The sequence below is a fragment of the Xiphias gladius genome, chromosome 22 (assembly GCF_016859285.1).
Source record: "Xiphias gladius isolate SHS-SW01 ecotype Sanya breed wild chromosome 22, ASM1685928v1, whole genome shotgun sequence".
Taxonomy (NCBI): Eukaryota; Metazoa; Chordata; class Actinopteri; order Istiophoriformes; family Xiphiidae; genus Xiphias; species Xiphias gladius.
The window spans coordinates 27359968-27366654 of record NC_053421.1 but is presented as its reverse complement, the minus strand read 5'-3'; the positions used below and the strand labels follow the sequence as shown (position 1 = coordinate 27366654).

The following is a 6687-nucleotide window of genomic DNA, read 5'->3' as shown; positions in this document are numbered from 1 at the left end:
CGAGACACGTTTCAAGGATAATTACATTAACAGGATGCACCTGACCACCGTCTGAAACGCCACAGCAAATGATCTGAATACATTTGTAAATGAGAGATTTCAGTTTCTGATTTTTCAATAAATTTGCAAAGAAATTCTAAAAACATGTTTAGACTTTATCATTATGGGTTACTGACTGAAGATTGATTGGTATATATGGCAGTTTTGTCCATTTGCAGTTAAATCTACAACACATTAAAGTTTGCAAAAAAGTGAAGGGGTCAGAATACTCTCTGAAGCCACTGTACCCAACTCTCTCACTAAACCCATTAGGTTCGCTTCCTTCCAGTCCGTGTCCCGCTCACTGCAAGCTCCCTGTATCAAGTAAGTTTGAAGTACTCAGCAAGAGATCAGACTTCGGTTGGCTGAGATTTGAAATGGTGGAGACTCTGGTTGCCATACACAGGCCAGAAAGACAACTTTAAGAGTAAGAAAAACCCAGAGGCATTAACACATGTGTTGGTGTCCTTAATTGTTCTTCTCAGACCTCATTTTTCCAAAGTTATAAACTAAATTTCTTTTTTAACTTAAGTTGCGACTATTCTTCAGATTGAATTTGACCAACATTATAATTTTTTTTTATTACCTGCACGGTGTGTTGCATATTTGTGTAAGTGTGTGTTTGTGTGTGTGTGTGTGTCAGCCTGTCTTTGCCTGTCGGTCTTACACTCTGTCTGCATCTGTTTTTCCCTCTCGTGCTTTCAGCAGCAACACGCACCTACTAAAGGTGTGTTGATGTGTGCGTTCCACTCTGTCTGTCCTTACTCATTTCATATCCATCTACAGTATGTGTGTGTTTGTCATTAAGTGTGCGCTCAGGCTCGAGATCAGGTTATTACTGCTGAACCCCATTTTGCTTTCGATTGTGTCTAGCTGAGTGTGACTCATCCTGCAGTGCTGTACGTGGTTAGTGGCTGCAGCATTAACTGTGATTAGTCCTCATTGTTGCTCTGGTTGGGTAACAGATGGTGGTTTTGATAGGGAAAGGAGAGGCAGTGAGCCAGACAGTTGGCTGCTGGGCTGAGGTCACAGAAAAATGTAATTTTAACCTCGTCTGACTAGCATCTTAAAATTTCCCAACAGGTCTGCAGACTTACTTCATTGCCAAAATGAAACTCAGGTAATGGGTGTTGTCGCTACGCCCACAGCAGGTGAAAAATAAAAACCTAAAGGAGACATTAGCTAGATTAGCAGCAGCTAGAGCTCCTTTTGATTGTTTTCATGGCCAATTCATTTTATTCTTCTTCTTCCTATGGTTATTTCTTGATCATGGAACCAGTGAGTTCATCATTCATCTGGGGGAAAATCCATCTCAGATGAAGCAGAGAAAGCAATTAGAAGATATGACCTATACTCAGCCAGAAAAACACTGGCTTCACTCTGCATTTACCCTAAATTCATAATCAGAATGCTGTTTTGTGTCAGGTTGGGTTCTGATTGGCTACTTGCATCACCACAGTTCAATAGAAGACATAAAACCAGTAAACAGTAAACAAGACATACAAATCCCAGTAGAGGACCGAAACGAGCAACGGACGCTATCTACTAACAAGTATTGTCTGTGTACACAAAGCCTGATTATATCCATCTGTGCTTACAGCCACATTGTTGACCCAGGTGAGTCAAACCGTTGCACAAGCAAAAAAATATTCACAAAAAATAGTCACTAGAACACCAAATGTGGATAAATCTGCCCTCTTAAATGCGTCGTTTCCTCCTGTGTGAGTGATGTTTGCTACAAACTACAGTGGCCAGAGTCTTTGAAAGAATTGAAACCATGTATTTCTGAGCCATTTACATCTTCAGCGGGAACAAATGGACTTGGAGCTGAGAGCCACAGGCAGGGTGGGGAAATCAGAGACTTTTGAGAGACGGACCAACACATTGTTGGTCATCTCACCAGCCATGTCCTTTAAATGACGTTACTGATCCAGTAGGAAGGCCATATGTCTACGATCAGAATCTTTCCATCAGTATTTTACTCTACTGTCCCCTGTACCTGCTTTTTGCTCACCCGTGTGTTTATTGTGCATGCCGCAGCAGTAAAGGCACGTAGTTTCATGCCGTTTTTATACCAAGTACTGTACACGGAGTCACTGACGATAAATTCTACCCGGACCTTGACCTAATGATGATTTGTTGACTTGCCCTGGCAGCGGTTCACCCGGGCCACAGTGAATGCAGAAAACTGTGACGAGTACTAAATGGGTTTCAATTAGTGTAAACTGGCCTCAGGTGTGAAGACCTTCGGTAGAGACGAGGAAGCAGAAGCCTGTTGACCCTTTGACCAGCTCTTGTTTGTGCTTATTTTTCTCCTCTCAGTTAGGGTTTTGTCTGTCTGGTGAAATATAAACCTTTCTTGTATGACATGAATCCACACGGTGAAGTTTTAGAAGCATGTCAAGTCTTTATGGTGACTTTGTTGGGGGTGAAAAACAGTGGGATTTCCCCCCATTATTTTGATTGACTTCAAAACTAAACTTTGCCCTGAGATATCGGCAGGATTTTAACACATGATCCTTCAGAGAAACTAAATGGATTACAGATATTGGTATAGAACTCATGGATGAAGATGAGCGGTGACGCTTGAGTTGCTCAGAGGTTTGTTTGTCTTCTCAGATGGATGCTTTTTAGTATCTTATGGCAACAGCAGTGATTTCTTTAGATGGGTGTTGAAGGGGGAATTACCTGAACTAAACTTCTGAGGAAAACCCACAGCATAGTTTTTCACCTGAAAAGGATTAACTCAACCTTAAAGTGCCTTCCACACCCACACTCAGAGCAAGGTTCACCTCAACCTCGCTCAGGATTGAGCGAGGGTGTGTTTCGGTGTCTGGTCTGAGTTCACACATCCATTTCTTTCTATTATTTTTGATCTGTGTGTTGTATCGCGGACCAAAAGACCTCCGAGCAGATTTTAACAAAACTTTGCGACAACACTACATAGTTTGGGACATAAAAGTTTCAAACGAGGTGAAATTTGACAATTGCCGTTCTTTATAACTGAGGCTTGAAGGGGACACAAGGCCAGATGTGGAAAAGGAGAATATTTTGTTAAATGATTTGGACAAATTTGAAATTGAGAAGAATTGCATTAATATGACAGGACGTGACAAATTGCACATAGACCTTAATCTACACTAACAGACACTCAACTGGATATTTTATTTGACCACACGAAGAACTACGGCCTCAAAAACAGCCATCAACTCTCGGCAAAAACAGAACAATATGAACATCAGCTAATGTGCAGGTCTTTTACTTTGTTGTCAGTTATAGACCCATCGTGCAACTGAACCAATGCAGAGGAAATGTTTCGTTTTTGTTAGTATGATTTTTGGTCTTCACTATAAAAACTTGCAACACCGAGCATGGAACGTCTTCCTTGACCTCACGACAACGGCTTTCCGCCTTCAGCCTCCATCATGTACCCAAAGTGTGGAACACTGGGTCAAGAAACAAAAACCATGCATATGCCAAATCTTACACATGAAGTGGTATTTTTATGTGTGTATATGTATGTATGTATGTATGTATGTATATACACACTTCAACTTCATTTTGATTGGTTACTGTTTTGTGGTCAGTTTCAGAAGTCTTTTATGAAGCATTTTATTTCCCTGGATTTATGATCTTTTCATTTCATTCTTTAGTGATGCACCACCTTGTAAAGGTTGATATGAACGTTTTAAAATCAAATCATTAACTATCTATCTGATATTTGACAGTGATGACTGAGATATCACTGCCAATTAATGTTTACAGGTGCAGTGCATACGATGAATTAATGATAGAGGCGCTAGAAATAGCCACAGCCGTAACGTACGTGGTGTGCTGCTCTGGCTTTGTTGTCGAACATCAACGATGTGACACGAAATTTCAGATACTTCTTCGCTTTAACTTTCATTTACGGATGTGAAGAGTGATATGCACGCAGGCGATTTACAATGATTGAGATTTACTGTATAAAACAGAACCGCGGAGGCCGGAAAAAGATCGAGGAGGAAATTCACATCCGACACTAAGACCCTCTGTCTCAGTGAACAGAGACAGAGGTATTGATATCCGTCTCTCTTTTTTATTTTGTCTTTACCTTTCATTTTTGTCTTTTGTCTTTTATTTGTACTTACGTCTTCATTCGCTTCGGACCCTTCGTCTATCCTCCTACTCCCTGATTTTTTTCTAACTTACCTAATGCCTGGCTTCCCTCTTTCTTCCTTTCTTGTTTCTTTCAATCCTGCCCCCCCCCCCCGATCCCCTTCCCTCTTTCTCTCTCCGTCTGTGTTGTGTCTTCCTGGTTTGTCCTTTCATCTGTCAGAGAGCGAAGAGGAGGAAGAGGACGAAGGCCCGTTTGAAGTTGGCGTCTGGCCCAAAATCAGTGGGCACACCTGGCGGCCAAATTGGTGGTGTTGTCCTCTGGTGACACAAACACACACACACACACACATATATAGAAAGTCCCCTACTCATTTTCTCACACTCTCTCACACTCACACACACACACACGCACATCTCCATCCTCACATCAAAGCGTCATGACTACAGGGCTCGGAAAGGCTAAATACCGTTTACCTTCAACGCTACTGACTGATCGGCTTCCTCTGCAGTCACACACCACCGGAAACACACACACACACACACACACACACACACACACACACATACATACACACGCGCACACGGATGAAACTTGTGTTTTTCAACTGAATGCCCCACTTCCAGCTATGAGAGAAAAGTGCGCGTGCGTCTGTGTGTGCGTTTGCACCTGTCTCTGTGTCACCTCACGCAGCAAGGTGTCCAGTTCCTCTGGTCATGGTCAGAGGTCACCGCGTAGGTGTTGTGTACTGCGACACCACGCGTCCCCTGGGAGCGATCGGCTTACCCGTGTTTACATCTGAGGGCGTCTGGTCCTTCACTTCACAGACACAAAAAACAGCATTATGCTTCAAACAAGTACATATTTCTGACTGAAGAGGATATCCATCACATCATTAGTACTTCTCCACATTATGAATCCAATTTTTAATAACACGGCGGATGATAAAGGTTAATTTATATAACACACAGCTGCAAAAGTGTGCAGAAATGGTGAGATGAGACTCAATTGAATAATTTAAATAACATGTAATGGGCATAATAGTTTCATCATATCAGACTGAACCAAGTCTGCTATTTATATAAATAGTTTTTAGCCACACATATTGTTTTGCGTCCTTGACTAAAAAAGTCCAAAGTCAAGGTCCTACTCAAGCCCAAAGTTTGTGGGGCGAGACCTAAACAGACCCTTCTGCACCCCTCAACAAACTTAATGGCATTTTGAGTTTTTAAACAGATTAACAAATTATTTTACCAAAATAATGAATAACTTTGAAATACATTTTTAAAATATTTAAAAGCTTTATAGAATTTTTACAATATTCAAAAGCAGACTTGGTGTGTTTTTCCTGTGATGCAATTGTCATATCGGAGCTGAATGTCTCGCATGTTTCCATTCATTTTTTGTTGATCCCGAATTGTCAGGGTTATTTACTGTTCTCTCTAGGACTGATTCAGAGTATTGTCTATTCATTGTCTGGAAAATGAAGAGTGTTTATAACATAATTTTCCAGTCGTCCCGATACAAAAGGCTTGACTCATTTCCACACTTTTGATCGACAGATTAATAACATGATCTAGAGATTCATTTAAAATATGCATTTTAAGTTCTCCATTTTTACCGTTACACAATAATAACATCTAAGTGAATCTAAGTTTAGCTTGCAGACGTGATGACCACAGCTATTGTTGCTGCTGCTTCTCAGGAACAATAGTCAGTCTGTGAATATTGACTTTGTTTGTGTTTATGTCTGCTGTCATACAGTAAAGTCCTGTCTGCTCCACTGTGCAGGAGAGATCCTGTTACGGTTCATCCTGCATCTACTGTATCAGTTCTCTTTTGTGTCCACAGTCCTGAAATGTGTCAGCGTGGTCACATGGACATGGACCCGATGAACCTGCAGAAAGAGAGGGCGACTCCAATTCAAATGATAAAAGTAAAAACGACGTGTCCCGGAGAAGACGGCCGTAGCATAACGTCACGTTAATGATCCCGGTGAGAAAATGAAGCGACTGGAGCAGCCAGTGGTTTTCAGTGAATCAGCTGGCCAACAGTCGCCAGTGGGCTCCCACAGGGTTTCACCACAATATCACAAGTTCAAATCTAACCCATGACCCGATCATCCGCATGTCTCTCTGCACCATATAAATGCTTTGCGAATGCCAAACATCTACTCAATACCATGTATCAGTAATAACAATAATCTTAACTTCTTTTATGAGGCAAAAAAAAAAAAAATTTAATGCTTTACATGAAACCATTGAAAATACACAGATCAGATGTAAATGAGATGAATTATTAACAAATTAAACTAAAGGTAAGAATGCAACAAAAGTACAGAAAGACACAGGATATAAAACAATTTAAGACATAATTTGTGATATTCTATATTTTTCTTATTGTTTACAACTTCCATGAAAGTACCAAAGCCATTACCCTAACCCTAACCGTGTCGACTGTGTGTCAACACCCTGATATACGGCACACACCAGTGAGCCACACTGTTGTACTGGGTGCCAAGTTTCTATTTATCTGCTTGGAGCGTCAGCAGA

General features: G+C 41.1%; 1 long non-coding RNA gene across 1 annotated transcript; it reads left to right on the top strand.

Annotated features, from left to right (window-relative positions):
- The first annotated feature begins 335 nt into the window (after positions 1-335).
- On the top strand, positions 336-6082 carry LOC120783594. The gene is made up of 3 exons (XR_005706358.1): positions 336-466; positions 4358-4458; positions 5987-6082. It is a non-coding gene; the product is annotated as an uncharacterized LOC120783594 (long non-coding RNA).
- The last annotated feature ends 605 nt before the right edge of the window (positions 6083-6687 follow it).